The sequence below is a fragment of the Phocoena phocoena genome, chromosome 4 (genome assembly GCF_963924675.1).
Source record: "Phocoena phocoena chromosome 4, mPhoPho1.1, whole genome shotgun sequence".
Classification (NCBI taxonomy): Eukaryota; Metazoa; Chordata; class Mammalia; order Artiodactyla; family Phocoenidae; genus Phocoena; species Phocoena phocoena.
This window is the reverse complement of record NC_089222.1, coordinates 106,729,531-106,749,032: the sequence shown is the minus strand read 5'-3', so window position 1 is coordinate 106,749,032 and position 19,502 is coordinate 106,729,531. Positions and strand designations below refer to the sequence as shown.

General features: G+C 36.2%; 1 pseudogene; it reads right to left on the bottom strand.

Annotated features, from left to right (window-relative positions):
- Positions 1-12,372: 12,372 nt before the first annotated feature.
- On the bottom strand, positions 12,373-13,278 carry LOC136122069 (uncharacterized; annotated as a pseudogene).
- Between the last annotated feature and the right edge of the window lie 6,224 nt (positions 13,279-19,502).

The window sequence follows — 19,502 nt, the reverse complement described above, 5'->3', positions numbered from 1 at the left end:
AAAACTGAACCAGGAAGAAATAGGAAATATGCAGACCAATCACAAGCACTGAAATTGAAACTGTGATTTAAAAACTTGCAACAAACAAAAGTTCAGGATCAGATGGCTTCACAGGAGAGTCCTATCAAACAATTAGAGAATACTTAATACCTATCCTTCTCAAACTATTCCAAAGAACTGCAGAGGCAGAAACACTCCCAAACTCCTTCTATGAGACCACCATCACCTTGATACTAAAACCAGATAAAGATACCAAAAAAAAAAAGAAAATTACAGGTCAATATTACTGATGAACATTGATGCAAAAATCCTCAACAAAACACTAGCAAACAGAATCCAACAACACATTAAAGGATCATATGCCATGATCAGGTAGGGTTTATCCCAGGGATGCAAGGAGTTTTCAGTATCCACAGATGAATCAGTGTGATACACCACATCAACAAATTGAAGAATAAAAACCATATAATCATCTCAATAGATGCAGAAAAAGCTTTTGACAAATTTCAACACCAATTTATGATATTTTGTTGTTGTTTTTATTTGGATAGTGGTTCAATAAATCTTAAGCTCATATAATTTAAACACTATTTTGAATCTTAACAAAACAAGAGACTTTTTTTTTTGTATGGGGTGGTATCAACCTATATGTACAATGAATTTAATAAATTTAATTATTATCAGAAAAAAAAAAAAAAACTCTCCAGAAAGTGGGCAAAGAGGGATCCTACCTGAACATAGTAAAGGCCATATATGACAAACCCACAGCAAGTATCATACTCAATGGTGAAAAATTGAAAGCATTTCCTCTAAGATCAGGAACAAGACAAAAATGTCCATTCTCACCACTATTATTCAACAGAGTTTTAGAAATTCTAGCCACAGCAATCAGAGAAGAAAAAGAAATAACAGGAATCCAAATTGAAAAAGAAGTATAACTGTCACTGTTCGCAGATGACATGATACTATACGTAGAAAACCCTAAAGATGTTACCAGAAAACTACTAGAGCTCAGCAATGAATTTCATAAATTTGCAAGATACAGAATTAACACACAAAAACCTGTTACATTTCTATACACTAACAACAAAAGATCAGAAAGAGAAATTAAAGAAACAATCCCATATACCATCACATCAAAAAGAAGAAAATACCTAGGAATAAACCTACCTAAGGAGGCAAAAGACCCATACTCTGAAAACCATAAGACATTGCTGAAAGAAATTGAAGATGACACAAACAGATGGAAAGATATACCATGTTCTTGGACTGGAAGAATTAATAGTCAAAATGACTATATTATCCAAGGTAATATACAGATACAATGCAATCCCTATCAAATTACCAATGGCATATTTTGCAGATCTAGAACAAAAAAATCTTAAAATTTGTATGGAAACACAAAAGATGCTGTATAGCCAAAGCAATCTTGAGAAAGAAAAACACAGATGGAGGGATCAGTCTCCCTGACTTCATATACTATACTATAAAGCTACAGTAGTGAAAGCAGTATAGTACAGGTACAAAGTGAGACTTATAGATCAGTAAAACAGAATAGAAAGCCCAGAAATAAACCCACACACCTATGGTCCATAAATCTACGACAAAGGAAGTGAGAATATACAATGAAGAAAAGACAGTCTCTTCAGTAAGTGGTGCTGGGAAAACTGGACAGCTATATGTAATAGAATGAAATTAGAACATTCTTTAAAACCATATACAAAAATAAACTTAAAATGGATTAAAGACCTAAATGAAAGACCAGATACTATAAAACTCTTAGAGGAAAACATAGGCAAACACTCTTTGACATAAATTGCAGCAATATCTTTTTGAATCCACCTCCTAGAGTAATGAAAATAAAAACAAAAATATACAAATGGGACCTAATTAAACTCAAAAGCTTTTGCACAGCAAAGGAATCCATAAACAAGACAAAAAGACAACCCACAGAATGGGGGAAAATATTTGCAAATGATGCGATCAACAAGAAATTAATCTCCAAAATTTACAAACAGCTCATGTAACTCAATATCAGAAAAAACAGCCACCTTATGAAAAAATAAGAAGACCTAAATAGACATTTCTCCAAAGAAGACATACAGATGGCCAAGAGACACATGAAAATATACTCAACATCACTAATTATTAGTGAAATGCAAATCAAAACTACAATGAGATATCACTTCACACCAGTCAGAATGGCCATCATCAAAAAGTCTACAAACAATAAATGATGGAGAGGGTATGGAGAAAAGAGAACCCTCCTAAACTGTTGATGGGAATGTAAACTGGTACAACCACTATGGAGAACAGTACAGACGTTCCTTAGAAAACTTAAAATAGAGCTACCATATGATCCAGCAATCCCACTCCTGGGCATGTATCTGGAGAAAAACATGGTTTGAAAGGATACATGCACCCCAGTGTTCACAGCAGCACTGTTTACAATAGCCAAGACATGGAAGCAACCTAAATATCTAATGACAGATGAATGGATAAAGAAGATGTAGAACATATATACAAATAAATATTACTCAGCCATTAAAAAGAATGAAATAATGCCATTTTCAGCAACATGGATGGACTTGGAGATTGTCATACTAAGTGAAGTAAGTCAGACAGAGAAAGACAAATAATGTATGATATCCCTTATATGTGGAATCTGAAAATAAAGGTACAAATGAACTTATTTACAAAACAGAAATAGACCCAAAGACATAGAAAACAAACTTATGGTTACCAAAGGGGAAGGATGCAGAGGGATAAATGAGGAGTCTGGGATTAACATATACACACTACTCTATATAAAATAGGTAACCAACAAGGACCTACTGTATAACACAGGGAACTCTACTCATATAGGTAATAACCTATATGGGAAAAGAATCTGAAAAAGAATAGATGTATGTATACGTATAACTAAATCACTTCGCTGTACACCTGAAATTAACACAACATTGTAAATCAACTATGCTCTAGTATAAAATAATTTTAAATGTGTTTATTGAAATTTATTTTATTATTAATTTTCCAGTGGAAGTCATAGAAACCAACATGGTTTGTTAAAATTTGGTTGGACACCCCATAAAATATTTTTTTAAAAAAACTAAATAGAACTAAATAATTAGGGGCAAGCCTGGATAACCTATTATGTCTTTAGTGTTGTATGTCTGTAATATTATCTTCTGTATTGGATATAATTATTTATAGGAATGCTGTAAATTTTTTTTTTAACTCTACATTTCTATTTTGCAACCATTGAGTAATTCAATCCTGCGCACTGAATGCGTGGGATGAACAAAAATTCTAAATTATACACAGGTTTGAACATTGGCTCCTTGAAGGACAAGCTATGATAAAAATATAAATTCCAGGATGTCAAATTCCTAAGGGAATTGTGTCTCTCCTGCTTTTTTCCTGTTAAGATTACATAAACACCGATGGCCTTTGTTGCAAAGAGATTTGGAATTTTCCTTTGTTCCATTGTGTACAACATTGTCATTACTGAATTTTTATAGTCTAGTCTTCCACTGACATCTGAAGAAGTGGTCAAATAAACTTTTCCAATTAGATTATTCTTTCCAAAATTTTCTTGCCCCAGGAAAATATTAATGCTGATGTCTAAATAGGTTATAGCAGTATATTTTTTAAAAATACATGTAGAATCAGAGAACTTTTAGAGCTAGAAGAAGTCTCAGAGGTATTCTAGTTTTGTTTTTCCTATTTCATAGATGAGGAAACACAACAAGGATATTCAGTACTTTTTCCAGAAGCACATAGGCTGTTAGTGACAGTCAGGTCAGGAATACACTTTTTTCAGATAATCTAAGAAAGCATTCTTTCAGTAATATTTCATTGCACAGTAAGACTTCATTTTGGGGGAGCATGTGATGTGGTTCTTCGTTGTGATCATGAATAGTTGCAAACAACACATAGACTTTTTTATTCTTGAAGAAAAATAAGACTGGCTTATCCAGGGGGTAACTCGTTCCTCACTATTCTCAGCTTCAGGTTATTTGCACATAAATTCTTCAGTTCAGAGTCATCTTACAAACTGTTTTTCTCTCGTTTGTCTATGTTGAATTCCTCCCAAAATTTTCAGCTTTCACTTCTGCCTTCCTCTCTCAACCTGAAGCCTTTTTTAAACTCGGTTCTTCAAGATGGAACTCTCTTATCATCTTTGAATTTATAGTTTAATGTACTACAACAGACAAGAACTGGAAGTTAAAAATACAAAGCCAAGACAGCCCAGAAATAAACGCACATACTTATAGTCAATTAATCTATGACAAAAGAGGCATGAATGAATATACAATGGAGAAAAGACAGTCTCTCCAATAAGTGGTGCTGGGAAAACTGGACAGCTACATGTAAAAGAGTAAAATTAGAACATTCTCTGACACCATACACAAAAATAAACTCAAAATGGATTAAAGACCTAAATGTAAGACCGGAAACCCTAAAACTCCTAGAGGAAAACATAGGCAGAACACTCTTTGACATAAATCGTAGCAATATTTTTTTGGATCTGTCTCCTAAAGCAAGGGAACTAAAAGCAAAAATAAACAAATGGGACCTAATTAAACATAAAAGCTTTTGCACAGCAAAGGAAACCATCAACAAAAGGAACCATCAGTTTTCTCCTACTGAATAGGAGAACATATCTGCAAATGACATGACTAATAAGGGGCTTATATCCAAAATACATAAACAACTCATACAATTCAACATCAAAAAAAATCCAGTTAAAAAAAGGTCAGAAGACCTGAATAGATATTTTTCCAAAGAGGAAATGCAGATGAACAACAGGCACATTAAATGACTCAATATCACTAATCATCAGGGAAACACAACCAAAACCACAATAAGATATCACCTCATACCTGTCAGAATGGCTGTCACCAAATATCAAACAACAAATTTTGGTAAGGATGTGGAGAAAAGGGAACCATTGTACACTGTTGGTGGGAATGTAAATTGGTACAGCCACTATGAAAACAGTATGGAGGATTCTAAAAAAACTAAAAGTAGGACTACAATATGACCCAGAAATTCCAATTCTGGGTATATATCTGAAAAAAACAAAAACACTAATTTGAAAAGATACATGGGGTCTTCCCTGGTGGCACAGGGGTTAAGAATCCGCCTGCCAATGCAGGGGACATGGGTTCGAGCCCTGGTCCGGGAAGATCCCACATGCCATGGAGCAACTAAGCCGGCAAGCCACAACTACTGAGGCCCACGAGCCACAGCTACTGAAGCTCGTGTGCCTAGAGCCCATACTTCGCAACAAGAGAAGCTACTGCAATGAGAAGCCCGCATACCACAATGAAGAGTAGCCCTGGTCACCACAACTTAGAGAAAGCCTGCGCACAGCAACAAAGACCCAACACAGCCAAAAATAAATAAAATAAATAAATTTATATTTAAAAAACTTGTAAATTTTTTTTTAAAGAAGAAAAGATACATGCACCCTAATGTTCATAGCAGCATTATTTACAATTGCCAAGATATGGAAGCAACCTAAGTGTCCATTAGCAGATGAATGGTTAAAGAAGATGTGGTAAATACACACAATGGAATACTACTCAGCCATAAAAAAGAATGAAATTTTGCTATGTGCAACAACAAGGATGGACTTGGAGGGTATTATGCTAAGTGAAATTAGTCAGACATAGAAAGAAAAATACTGTATGATATCACTTATACGTGGAATCTAAAAAGTACAACAAATAGTGAATATAACAAAATAGAAATAGACTCATAGATATAGAGAACAAACTAGTGGTTACCAGTGGGGAGAAGGAAGGGGGATTGGCCACACAGGAGTAGGGGATTAAGAGATACAAATGATCATGCATAAAGTAAGCTGCAAGAATATATTGTACAACAGGGGCAATATAGCCAATATTTTATAATAACTATAAATGGAGTATAACCTTTAAAAATTGTGAATCATTATATTCTACACCTGAAACATATAATACTGTACATCAACTATACTTCAATTAAAAAATATAAGCAGTTGAAAACCATCCCGCTATGCAGGAACATGAGAAGTAGAGAATTAAATGTTTGCAAGTTCTCAATTTGTGGCATTTCAGGAGCAAAAACAGACACAGCCTCTGACTCGGGAGAGGGCATTTACCTGAAAGCCTGCCATTTCCTCCTCATGCTTTGGATTGTATCCTCAGGCAAGATTATGTTGCGGAATCATATCTGCATCTTGAGATCATACCTTCAAACACATCAGCACAACTCCTTCATCTGCTCCCACTGCATCCAGAGAAAGAAGGACCTTGAAATGCTGAAAATGCCAACCTCTCCAGTCTTTTGTCTCAGGAGAAATTCAGGAACAATGAGCTCCTATATGAAGACCAAATTGTGATTTGTTTTCTTTCCTGTCTGCATGTGCTCTCCTCTTACACAGACACCCAAAATTTCTGCTACAGCATGAAATCTGTTGGTTGCACTGACCTGCCCCTTCCAAACACGTGCGGAGCATGTTCTGTTACCCGTCCTTGGACCAATGCCTGGACGCAACTCTCACAGATATACCCAGTAGCCCCCGTGCTTAATCCTGGCCTTAGCTTAGAATCACCTGGAGCACTTAATTAAAATAGCATTGATGTTTCCACCCAGATCAATAGACCGACTCTGAGGGGGAGGCACAGGTGATGTTATTTCTCAATACTCCTCATGTGATCCTAATGGACGGGAACCACTTAGCTAAGCATTCCTTTTAAAGCTTTAAAGTGTGTGCAAAATCCCTTAAGGATAGGGGGCCCCAATCTAAGATGTTATGTTCCTGCAAGTTTGCACTGGGGCCCATGAAATGACATCTTTAACAAGTATTTTGTTGCTGATGCTGCCCAGCAGACTCATTTTCAGCAGCACTGAGTTTGAGGTGTCACACAGCCCACCTGAGTCCTCTGCATGCTGTGAAGCTTTGGGAAGGGAACATCCCGAACTTCGGGCTCCCATGAGCCAATTCCTAGCGTCTGAGCTCATCCTGGAATTGGCGTGGCTGTGTTGTCACCTAGAGCACAGGCAGTGGCCATGGAGAGAATCACATGGTGCTTCAGAGTTGTGTAAAAGGTTCCCCTCAGAATTCTACCCAATGCCTCGAGTCCTTTAGCCCCCTGTCTCCTCAGGGCCCATTTGATTCACAGGGCAATCCATGGTGTGAGCACCTGTCCACAGGTGAGCAGGGCCTCCATCCCCAGGAGACCTGAGGCATGAAAGTGTTTACATCACAGCTTTGCCTGAAAATAAACCAAAGACAGCAATAGAGGATAGATTAGCATTTTATGTTTGGAATGGAGAGAAATGCTTCCAAATGATGCCATGAGTGCACATTTAATGATGCACAAAGGAAGCTATGATACATGCTAAGTAACAAAGGAAATTATAACTGGAAAAAAATGCAAAGCCACACACCAATATCCTGTAAGTAGGACTTCTCTTTACCACGGGGACACGTTGAAGTGGCATGTACACAGTCAGATTTGCCCTGAAGCGAACTAGGCTAAAGCTTCAAGGCCCCTTCCCAAGCCCTGGGATGCATCCCAGCATTCATGTTGACATATGTTTTTGCAAATATTTCAAAAATAAGCTATTTTAACCACAATCATTTCAGAGCACTCTCTTTTTTACTCAGATGGTCCTTATTACACTTTCCCTGCATGGGGTAGTGTGGATTAAGCTAAGGGAAAGTTTAGTTGGTAGACATACACAGTTTGGATTTGGATTGAGTGGGATATATTTATAGCATTCTCAAACATTTCCAGGGGTAGATAAGTAATCATATCCTAGTGTAATGGCTTCTAGGAATACTTCAGCCCCTCACTGTGCTGTTTCAAAAGGGTCTGAGAGCATGTTACTTTATGAACAGGTCCTATGAAGGTTCCACTACCAAGTATAAGAAGAAGGTACTGGAAAAGGAACATGTTTGAAATCTGGTAATAAAAGCAAGTTGTTTGAAGAGTACAATGTTATACCATACTTGTGTCTTAAGCAGGTAGTTAATACAAATTTACATGATTTTTCTAAGTTTTGTGTTTATAGTATTCATCAGTCTCTCAAAATCTGTTAGCTGTGATTTCTAATTCTAAATAAATATTCACTTTCATACATAATTTAGCATTTGTTTTGTTTCTTTTTCTTTAAAAGTCCCCTATCCTCCAAACTTTTATGTCTCAGGTCCCACAGATCATAGATCAGCCCTTGGGTGAATAACTTCCCGGAGAGAATCCTTTTCGGCTTCAGGACAGCCTGATCCTGGCTCATTCCAGGAGCCAGAACTGAGCCAGGCAGGGATAGGAAAGACCTATTATGAGCTACCAAAGAAGTCAAAACCTCTTTGAGAAGTGCAATAAAAAGATAACATCAGAAAGGGTTGAATTCTGTTGACAAGTCTAAGAGGCTCATCATGGGGCCAGGAAATAGACGAGTTCAGAAGTTTCACAGGCCCAGACCGTACCACAGAGAGCAAGGAGCAGTGGTTGCATCAAAGAACATTTCCATGAAAAACCTGGCATTCCTAAGACTTGTTTTCATGAATGTGCACTGCCAAATAGGAGGGTAGTTTGGCCTATTTCAAATAGTACAGACACTATGTCCACTGACAACTGTCAAGGGAAAAAGATTTAACACACACATGACTTCAAGACCACAGCCCCTATGCATTGAAATCACCACTTTGTTTTCCTTGTATTAGTATTTTAACATATATGGTTGACCCTCCATTTAGCATAAATAGAGAAGAAGAAAAGATGTTATGTTGTACACATAAACACACCCAAATTCTAGGGTTCTGGGAGAGGGAGATTTCTCCTGCTCTGTTTTTTGTTTTTAATAGACCTTTATTGGAGCATAATTGCTTCACAATACTGTGTTAGTTTCTGTTGTACAACAAAGTGAATCAGCCATATGCATACGTATGTCCCCATATCCCCTCCCTCTTGGGCCTCCCTCCCACCCTCCTATCCCACTGCTCTAGGTCATCGCAAAGCACCAAGCTGATCTCCCTGTGCTGTGCTTCCGGGATCTTAAAAAAAAAAAAAAAGAAAGAAAAATGGTACTGATGAACCTAGTGGCAGGGCAGGAATAAAGAATAAAGACATAGACATTGAGAATGAACTTGAGGACACGGTGCGGGGGAGGAAGAAGCTGTGGTGAAGTGAGAGTACTATCGACACTTCCTGCTGTGTTTTTATGGGATCTGGAGGAAGAAGAAAATGGGAATTATTTCCCTCTTGCACAAGTTTACTTTAATCTGATTTCTGATGCAGAAATTCGACTAGACTTTTTGATTACTCATCATGGTATATCAGTCACGAAATAAGCTGCCCAGTAATTTAGTTCAGGGACCACAGCTAGTCTGTGGTATAAGCAGTTTAGAAGCCAGGCATCCCATCACCCAGAGTAGGGCATTTATACTCTTTCTTACTTATATTTTATACGTGAATGTGAGCAAACCGTAGGCACTCAATATTAATGTTTTAGTAGATTGAGAAGCCAGCTGGTGCAGTGGAAAAGAAGTGAGCTTTGAAGTTACACAGACTGAGCATTCAAGCCTAATTCTGCTTTGGACAACTGATCTAAAATCTCTACAACTCAGCTTTCTCATCTGTAATGTGGGAATTAAAAAACCCACCTTGGGGCTTCCCTGGTGGCGCAGTGGTTGAGAGTCCGCCTGCCGATGCAGGGCACACGGGTTCGTGCCCTAGTCCAGGAAGATCCCACATGCGGCGGAGCGGCTGGGCCCGTGAGCCATGGCCGCTGAGCCTGCGCTTCCGGAGCCTGTGCTTCGCAACGGGAGAGGCCACAACAGTGAAAGGCCCGCGTACCGCAAGAAAACAAAACAGAACAAAACAACCCACCTTGGAAAGTTGTGTGAGGATTCAATGGAGTGACTGTTGTGTCCTTCTTACAAGTGCCTAGTGAACTGGGGCCATTAGTAATTGATACAGGAAATCATACTCTTCCCAGGAAAGTCTAGTGTTTAACAGGCATATATACATTATCTCGTTTAGTCCACATATCTACTTTACAATGCAGGGATTACCATATCTTTTTTTACTGATGAGGAAGAATACTTTTTCCCACATCAAACAACTGACAATTAGAGAGTAAAAAGATCAAAACCAAATCTTGCAATTTCTTAGCTTTCTGACAGAGAACCTGCAAGTTAAGATATTGCGTGTTTTTAAATGATTTATTCCATTACCATTAGTCCTGTCCCAACACACACTCGGTGTGAGAAATGAGAATACTTCATAAACATTAACCTAATTATAAAATAATCAGGTTTAAAATGTAACACTGATTCTTTCAGCAGAGAAAATGAGAGCTCATCCCTAAAGAGCTAGTGAGCTGACATTTTCAGATGAAAACTATGATAAGATGTCAACAGAAAGAAGCTATGATTCTTCCAACCCATTATCCACTATTTTAATGAGATTTGAGATTGGCCTGAGTAGAAAAATAACCAGGATCCTTCAGACCAGAGGAATATGTTGAATGAATTGATTCTGTATCCCCAAGTTACAAATAATGCTCTACAGTTGCAAAATCTGTCTGAACTCTATTTGGCTTGCGAAAGCCACCTTACTCTAGCTTGTTCTAAAGAATCTTCCCCTTTCTGGCTAGTTTTAGTTCCTCCTACTGTCTCTTTTATTCTAGTTGGCTAAGAGATTATTAAAATATGTTCAGGGCAAATACATTCAGATGTGACGATAGCAAAAACTTTTGGGAACAGTGTGGTGTTCTAAGATTCTATTTGGGGGCTTGAATCCTGGCTTTTACTTGTGGCCAAGTGCCCTTGGGCAAGAGCTTCCCTGATCATTTACTCAATTACTCAAATTACTGAAAAATAAGATTAATAAAAAAATCATAGTATTTACCTAGTGTTAAACTATTTACATATTTTACTAGTCTTCATAACTCTATGAAATAGTTATTTTAAATATCTTCATCTTATGGATGAACACAATGAAATTTAAAAAGGTTAAGGAAATTGTCCAAGGACATACAACTTCTAAGTAACATCACTAAAACTCAAATCCCCATTTTTAAAATATTGCTAACAGCCTCCCAAATAATGCTATCCACATGTTATTTGTGAAAATTCCTTGAGATAAATTCATTTATTGTTCATGGTATATAGAGGACTTTTAGTACATATCCCTTCCTGTCTCTTTGTATCTACTTTTTGTTTTCTCAAAGCAGTTTGCATCTTTTTATTTCACTTGATCTTCATCTGACCAATAGAGAAACTTTGGAAATTTGGGACTAAATGATATCAACAAATTTCCCGTGGAACTGGTCCTAGGACCCAGGGTTTCTCCTTTTACGTTTGCCATCTTTTCTCCTCTCGAAACCTGTCAAAATCCTGTAAGAAGTAACTTTTATTTTTAACTTCTCTTGAGTCCTCTCTTCCTTTTTAGGCTTTGGGTAGAAAGGCATATGCTTATTTTCATAAATGGATGAATGCCTTGATAAGAACCTGATAATACACACTTCAAGTGATTACTCTGATCTTTGGAATCTTCACGGCAGGATGGCCACTCTCAAGAGGACTTTCCCTCCCCTCGCAATGACAAGCCTTAATGGAATCTGGCCTGAGGAGTGTCTGGGCTGTGTGCAGGGCTGGTGTCAAAGCAAGTGCAAGCTGTTCCCCGAAGCTCAGCCTTTACAACATAGTACAACTCAAACATTCCTTCAAGGCACCGCCCACCTTTTCCAGTGGGAATATACTGAAATGATTCTCTTGGAAGCAGTGTGGAGGAATGGGGGAAGGGTGTTAAGTAGGTGTTTTCAGAGGAGATAGTGGATGGGTGAGTGGGTGGAGACAAAAGGGGAAAATGACAAGTAAAGATGGAAAAAATAACCACTACTGCCACCAAAATATTCTGCTCAAGGAATGAGGGAGTACACCTTACAGCTGTTAGCACTGGTCAGCATATTTTGCATATTTACATACACCAGGTATTTCCAAACAGCCCTGTGTTTGTTTTAAAATCCCACACAGAGATGTCTGGTAAAGCTGTCACTGTGAAAGAGTTATTTTCTTGGTGATGTTTGCAAAACTGCTTTCAAAATTCTGTATATACAACATAAGAGACAGAAGAGTCACTGTCATTACCCACGTTATAGAGAAATCTGGACTAGTCCATTTACCCATGAGACAACATTCAGAGTGAAACACCCACATTCTAAGGCAAAAAAAAAAACACCTGGTTGGTTGAAGCCAATTCTTTTATTATTACTTTTGGTTCAATACAAAACGAAAGACAAAACATCACCCAGTGATCCTGGTTAGTCCTGAACCCACCAAAGTGTGATTTTCTTAGTCACTGCTGACTCTCATCTTTGATTTAGGCGTTGATTTTTTTTTTTATGAAAAATGCTAACACTGGATGGATTTCTCATATAGCCATTTTCTTTTGGAAACATAAAGCTCCACAAAACCACACATAGCCCATTTGAAAAAGATTAGGGAACTTCCAGCAGAAGGAATGGGGTAGTTGAAAGCTATATTTTCCTTTTAGCAAGATCCACAAGAAAAGGATAGAGTGTTGTGCTTAAAGGGGAACAGATTTTGTATTTTTTGGCAAGATATTAAATCCTCTGTTGCTATATTTGGCTTCCTGCAAATAGCCTTTAGTACAAGTGCAAAGCAAAGATCAATGCTGGTGTTCTTCATTCAGCCACAGCCAAACTTGGTATGGAAAGTAAAACAGTTGGGCTTAAGTGTTGTTTCTAAGAGATTCTAGTTCATTTATTGATCAACAGCATTCTAGAGTCTAGGTACCTACTTTACACATTAAATGTATCAAAACATGTTTGCTTTCCATAATAGTTTTTCCCCTGCTTAACTGATAACAGATGTAAGGATTCAATCTGGACAGAAATGTAAAAGCTTTACCAATGTAGTCATATATGGATATTTAGTCAAATGTGTATAAGCAGGTCAAATGAGATGCTTGGAGACTTAGGACATCACACGATGGGCATATATTCCCAAAAAAGGAAGCAAAACAATTAAATGGTAGTTGATTGTCCCCAGAGAAAACACACTTCAGCTAGGAAGAATCTGTACCAGATGTCCTGCTCACCACCCCCCTGAGTGCCTGTCTGACATAAAGACAACATAACCCTTTGGATTCGAAGACACTGTAATAACCACATAAATGTTTGAAATAGCAACAAGAATTTCCTTTTTACGCAATTATTTAAGTGAATGTAGATGAATCCTACACAGATGACCATTGCAAACATGGAACACGCCTTGTGAGTTCCAGTGATATATTAAACCCTCTTAGATTAAAAGGCTGATAAAAATTAACTGAAATCTGATAGTAATTGTGGTAGGTTAAATAATGCCCACTCAAAATGTTCACTTCCTAACCCCCAGAACCTGTGAATATGTTACCTTACATTTAAGGACTTTTTTAAAATTAAGAACCTTGAGATGGAGAGATTATCCAATGTAATTACAAAGGTCCTTAAAACTTGTAAAAGAGAGGCAAAAGAGAGGGTCAGAGTGATCCCATGTGAGAAGGACTTGACCAGCTGTTGTTGGCTTTGAAGATGGAGGAAGGAGGCCATTAGCCAAGGACTTTAGAAGCTGGAAACACCAAAGGAACAGATTCTCCCTTATATCCAGAAAGAATGCAGCTGACAGTTTGATTATAGCCCACCAAGACTGGTGCTGGATATTTGATTTATAGAGCCATAAGATCGTAAATTTTATGTTGTTTTTAGCCATTAAGATTGTGGTAACTTTTTACAGCAACATAGAAAACTCATTACACTTGTCTGGTCTAAATATGGCAGACAGTTGAGAAGGCTGTGCCACATTATTTCACCTGTGATGATGAAGGTCTACTAATCTAAATGCTGATTTCCAGGCTTTGCATTTTCACATTACAAATTTATTTAATAAGAAAATAGAAGGCCCCTGTAGAGAAACTCCAGCTTCCTTTAAAAATAAGGTCTTGGACTTCTCCTTTCCAGATACACTTCTTCAATCTCAATGAATTGTCAGGAAAGTTTTGTTTCTTCTTCCACACTACTTACAGAAGCTCCATATCAACAAATGTAAAAGCAAAACAACAAAGTACACCTCTCCCAAAGAGTTAATTGATAACTTCAGAAGCATTGTGTTACAAAAATTCACAAGCCTCCTGCTATTATGTAATTGATATAGCCCATTTCACTTGCTCTTCTATTATAAACACTTGTTTTGTAACCATACAATCCTCACTATAACATATAAATCCCTTGGCTGTAGAAATTAACCTCATTAAAAAAAAAACTATGGTGGTTTAATTTCTAAAGATATTTGTAATTTGCTTAATTGAATAAGAAGAAAGGAGACAGCTTTAGTTAATTGTCAAGAAATGCAGACGAAACCAAATTGCTACATTAAAATATAAACATTAAGTTCACATTAAGTTATTTATTGAAAAAATTGAAGATGACATTTGTTTTTATTACAAAGTCCTCCATCATCTCATATCATCAACATATAGTTATGAGACCTGCATTTGAAGAGTGAATAGAAATACAAAAATGTCTCTTCCTCCAACGCCATGAAAAACAACAACAAAAACTATGATTTTATAATTAGCTTGTGAAGCGAAAAGTTTTATGAATTACATATATTTTGTAAATTAAGAATGACAACAGAGCTAAGATTAGTTAATTTCTCTTTCTGGACATGTAAAATGAAGATAGCATAAAATTGCCCACAAAACTAATAAATCTAGAATTGTTTTGTATTTCAGGGTTGTAAGATAACATTTATATTACAAGTTTTCAGTTCACTTAATCAAGTGACAAATATAAACTTCACCATACTATGAATTTTTTGTTTATAAAAGCTTTCACCTTATCTAGACTTATGTGATGAAAGCAAATTGAATCTATGTTTTCCCTTTCAATATATGCACTTTAAAATACAAAGAATTCACATGAAGACCCTTCCCCGTATTGCATATCCAGAAAAATGTATGGAATAGTAATTTTAAATCAGATACAATATCCAAGATTGTAAATAGTCTAAGAAATTAAATCGAGTGTGTAAATAATCATTAATTTTTGCCCTAGCCACAGCCTAGAAAAAAATGTACACCTCTATCAGTATCGCTTATCAGTAAGAGATATCATTAGAAAACTTCACATCTTATGCATATACCAAAATAACTAATTAAAGAATCTTGTATTCTAAAAGAGTTATTCTTAGGGCAAAATTTAGTAGTCCAGAAATTGTTAACAAGGAAGCTAATCGATGATGACGCAGCATTTTCTAGGTGTCATTGTTTATTTACACAAAAGAATTGGTAAATTACACTTAACTCAATTATCATTTCTTGAAATTTTAAAAGAAGATTTAGATACTTGTATTGGATCAAATTAATTGGTATTTTCGAGAGAACATTAGTTTGATCAATTATCTGAAACTATAAAAATATTTTTCAAACAGACAATAAAGCACAATGGACAATAAAAGGGATAAGAAAATTATGATATTTTAATTATAATGACTATTTCTATACTTTGGAAAGTGTATAGAGGGAAATTCCCAGCAAGCACTAAAAGAAAAAAACCTACTGAAAATCCTGAAAGTCTGTTCTGTGCCCAATCTCCATGACCAAGTTACCAATTAATTAACATTTTGAAGCTATTGGAACTGAGGCTCCCTTGCAGGCCTCACCCGTTCCCCACTCTCCATTTGTGTGTAGTTTACATATCCTTCTTCAACATACATTATTATTTTTTTATTTTATTGAAGTATAGTTGATTTACAATGTTGTGTTAATTTCTGTGGTACAGTGGTACAGCAAAGTGACTCATTTATACATATATATATATTCTTTTTCATGTTCTTTTCCATTATGGTTTATCACAGGCTACTGAATATAGTTCCCTGTGCTATACAGTAGGACCTTGTTGTTTATCCACTCTATATATACTAGTTTGCATCTGCTAATCACAAACTCCCAATCCTTCCTCCTCCCACCCCACATCTCCCTCAGCAACCACAACTCTGTTCTCTATGTCTGTGAGTCTGTTTCTTCAACATATATTATTAAACTAAATTTTTACCCTGATTTTTCTAAAATGACTTAAATAATAGTTTTAATGCTTAATAATAGATTTAAAGGATTCTAGGGCTATGTTTTTAGAGAATACATTTTAATTTCTCTCCTAAACCACCTTAAATTTTTTGAAAGATATGTCTTTTATCCTGAAGGAGGGAAAAAAAAAAAAACACAACTGAGTCCTTAGGGTCCTGTAAATTAAAATTGGCAGGCTGATTTCAGTCTTGGTCTCATAGTTTCAGATTTTCTGCTGTCCTGTCTGCTGTGAAGATGCTCAATCACAGGAATTTTAATAGCCATCGGTACCCCTTTGTAACCACAATGGCTCAAGTGAACCCTTTCCATCTTCAATAACTGACACAGTGTCAACATCTGCTTCCAATGAAGTTGTTTCTTTTTTTCTCAAGTAGAATAAATCTGCTGACTGACATCATAAAGGGTTGGGGTTTTTTTTTTTTTTCCTCCTCTTTTCATGCAGAACATTTTTTTCCACCATATCTTGCAATTTTTTCTCCAAGTTAAAAAAAAGGGGGATAACTTCAAAAGAGATGTTTTTATTCTAGGTGCTAAGGAAGCCCAAAATATAATGAAAAAATTAAAACTTTGGTGATTTCATGAAACTGTCACTTTAATTTTGGGGACAATAATACACAGGGTCCTGGATGAATAAAAGTTTGGAACATGTAAGAAAACTCAAAGTTGGGTCTACATACCACTAAAAGGTTAATTTATTTTCCTTCATAAACAGCACACTAAAATAGAGATAATTTAGAAATTTATGTTTTATCTTCAACATCTAGTAGAAGGCAAAGATTCTCTTGCAACAATTTCTTACAGAAAAGCACAGTCATAACTATTTGATTGCTACAGAAGTGGGTGTGGAAAGTAAACAGAAGTGATGTTTGGGAGCTCAATTTTATGATTTACTTACTCAGCTGATAGGTATTTGTGGTATCTGTCATTTACTGAATGTCTACTATGAGCCAGATGATTGAGTATATATATACAATTTCCAACCTGCCAGTTAGGTATTATTATCCCACTTTACTCATGAGATAAATAAATGAAACACCAAAACACACATCTAATTATGGCTAAACCAGAATTCAGAAAATGACCTGATGTCCAAGCCAATGTTGTTGGGTTTTTTGTTTTTCATTAATTCATTCTGCTTCTCTATTTATCCTCTAGTCGAACTGTAACATAAATACTAGCCTTTTCTACCTCTTAGTACCATTTGCCCCATTGACTTAATTTGGCAAACATTACATAACCAAGGGGCACTCAGTAAGGGATAGAATGCAGTTTCTAAAAATATAGTTTCTGATTGCCATTTGTATAATGAATAACGAGCTCCTCAAGGGCACAGTTTATGCCAGTGCCTAGAATTTTTTTAAAAAAAGGTTTTTACAACGTTGAAGAAATTAATTTCTCAATTATTTGCAAACCACTTGTTATCATTTGCAAAATGTAGAGCAATCCCGGCCATTTTTGCTTAAAATAGTAATGTAAATAACTCTAAGAGGCAAGAGAGAGGAAAAAAGCTAAAGGGGAAAGTTAGGAGGGGACGGTTAACCTTCTTAAGATGAAGCATTGATTTTTACCTTCAGAGGTGCTTTTCAAATAAACAGTGAAAAATCAAATAACCTGTAAAGATCTACCTAATCACTATTTTGTTGTTTCTTATTTCATGATAGTTTAGTGGTTGAAGCATAGATTAGATGTCAAATCAATGAGATGATTTTCTAGGATCTAGCTCACAGATCTTTAGAAAGTTTGAATAAAGCCTAATTTGTAAAATAACCAAAGGTGGAGCAGTTGCAAATGAAATTGTGGAGGGAGATGGTAGCCCTCAATAAAGCAGTCTGGAAGCCTCCAAAATTAACAGTATCATTTTGGTGCGAGAAAACCAATCCAGAGAGTGACAGCATTTTAAACTTAAACTCAGAATCATACTAAATTACAACCCATCCTCTTTTATGACTTCGGTGGTAATAGTAATATGATTGTAGCAATGGGATGTGAGACAATTACAGATACAGGCACTCATCTTTTTTGACTCACATTTTGATCCACTCCTTGCATAGGCAAGGATCCAGTCCCTGCGATGTGCCAAGCGACACCTGGGCCTGTTCTCAATGGGGGATCTCACTCACAAATCTCTCCTGTGTACAGCAGAATTCAGATCCCCAACTTTTCTTGAGTCCTCTGAGCCAAGGAATGTTTTATCAGATAGTTACCAGGAGTGACACAGGGCAAAGTGTCACCCTAAATTCAGGGTGAAGCTATCTAATTGTCAGCTCTCTTGCCTTACATTCAATTCAGTGGAGAGTAAGGAAACGGGCAGAAAGTCAATACGTTTCTTCTCATAATTGGGAAAATCCAATTGAACGATCTGAATGAGTTGGAGTACAAAACTGCTCTAAGAGAAACTGCAAAGGAAGTTAACAGGTTCCAAGGGAAGAGGAGGAAAATAAATATCCCCAGTGAGTCATACCATGGGAGCTACTGAACACTGGTCTCTGAGAATTCAGGAGGACACAAAGTAAAACAAATTTTATAGATTCATTCAACCTTGTGCTACACAGATTTAGGCAAATTACAAATAATTGTATCAAATCAAATTGTAGATCAAAATGTAGATAATTTAACCAAGCCACTCCCCAGAAATCTAAGTTCATATCATTAGTAAGTGGAAGATTCCTTACGTTTGGACCTCACATTAGGTTAAATGTGTATACTGGGTTAAGAGCAGTCTGGTTAAGAAGCAATATAGTGATGAAAATACAAGAGAGTGTATAGATTTATAACTGATAAGATGCACCAGGAAAGAAGATTATGGCATAAAAATGGAGTTAAGGGAAATATTTGAAAATTATCTGTGAGAACTCTGCCTAGCTAAGCAGAGACTATGTTGTTCTTGTATCTAAAATGTTCACACATATGATATACACTATTTAAGATGGAAAATGTATTTCACTAAACATTTAATTTCACATGGGTGAGGACAGAGATGGGAAAAATTGAGAAACATTTTTAACAAACTAAAACTTCTATATAATACTACCTTTTTGATATAAGCCATCTCTGGAAGCAAATGAAAGAATGGACTTTACATTGGAAGTCCTTAAAATACCAATAATGGCTACTTTTATAAACCTAATCTTTTGCTAATAGCATTTTAATGATAATCCCAACTTTTTCTTATTTGGATCCTGAGGGCCATGTCAAGTTGAATACTGAGTCCTCAGTAATAAATTTCAGATAAGTTGTCAATTTATTAACCTAATTTCAGTAATTATAGTATAAATCCCAATTTAAATTTATCTTGCCCCCATTTTTTTCTTAAAAAGAACTAAATCAACTAAAACCAGCGTTAAACAGACA